This window comes from Meleagris gallopavo, chromosome 6 (genome assembly GCF_000146605.3).
Source record: "Meleagris gallopavo isolate NT-WF06-2002-E0010 breed Aviagen turkey brand Nicholas breeding stock chromosome 6, Turkey_5.1, whole genome shotgun sequence".
NCBI classification, from domain to species: domain Eukaryota; kingdom Metazoa; phylum Chordata; class Aves; order Galliformes; family Phasianidae; genus Meleagris; species Meleagris gallopavo.
The window spans coordinates 18,949,904-18,950,890 of record NC_015016.2 but is presented as its reverse complement, the minus strand read 5'-3'; positions in this window follow the sequence as shown (position 1 = coordinate 18,950,890).

Genomic DNA, 987 nt, shown 5'->3' with positions numbered 1-987 from the left:
TTTTTCATTTCCAGAAGCCTTACAGTTGTTAGAAGGGTGCCAAATGGGAACCCCCACAACTTAGACCCCCTACTGCCCACAAAAACAATGTACTGATGACAGGACAAGGATGAACTTCCCTTATTCTCAGCCCCGCTTCACGTTTCAATGCAAGACTGAGTAAGAAAGGATAAATTAGAAGTATTTTACTCTGAATCATCATCTTACTGCACTTAATATCTATATACTGGTTGTTCTTAGCAGCTTATAGATGCTAATACTGATTGAATAGTCAAAACAACATCATAAACAAAGCCTGAAATGGAACATAGGATATGTAAGCCAGGAACAAAGAGGAAAAAAAAAGGCCAGTTTGTAACAAATGCCATAATCTGATCTCTCATTCAATAGTTTTTTTGGTCTCAGTCCACCCATGCCCTCATAAGATCTTGGATCCAGTATCACAACATGAGCTTACAGCAGAAATGAAAAAAGATCTCAAGATTTCCTATTCCAGTTCCACACATCAACCACTACTATCTTTCCCAAGAAAAACAAAACCAAAACATGCCTAAAATAGTTTAAAATGTTCACATTCACAGAAAGCCACATTTTAGACTGTCTTATTGTACTGATTCACCAACAAATTATACAATGCAAAAAATACATAACCTGGGGAGGGCGGCTGTGTAATACAATGTGCAAAACCCACGGGTGGTAGGAAAACTCCAGCCAAAGTCAGCCTGGCCACACATCCCTGCTGCCATGCTGTTTAGAAAAGAACAGCTTAAAAATGGGAGGGATAGCATTAAAGTATGCCACAGAGCTGAGAGAGTGAGGCTGGCCCTTCTGCCTCCTTATCTCATTTCAAAAGAACAGCTCCAGAGTGCAGAGATGAAGGCAGCAGCAGCGACAGCAAGCAACACCTTGCACTGAAAATAGGCAGCTGGAGAACTGTTATGTTTGCAGTTTTAATCCTTGAACACTGTGGATCTCATCTTTTTACCT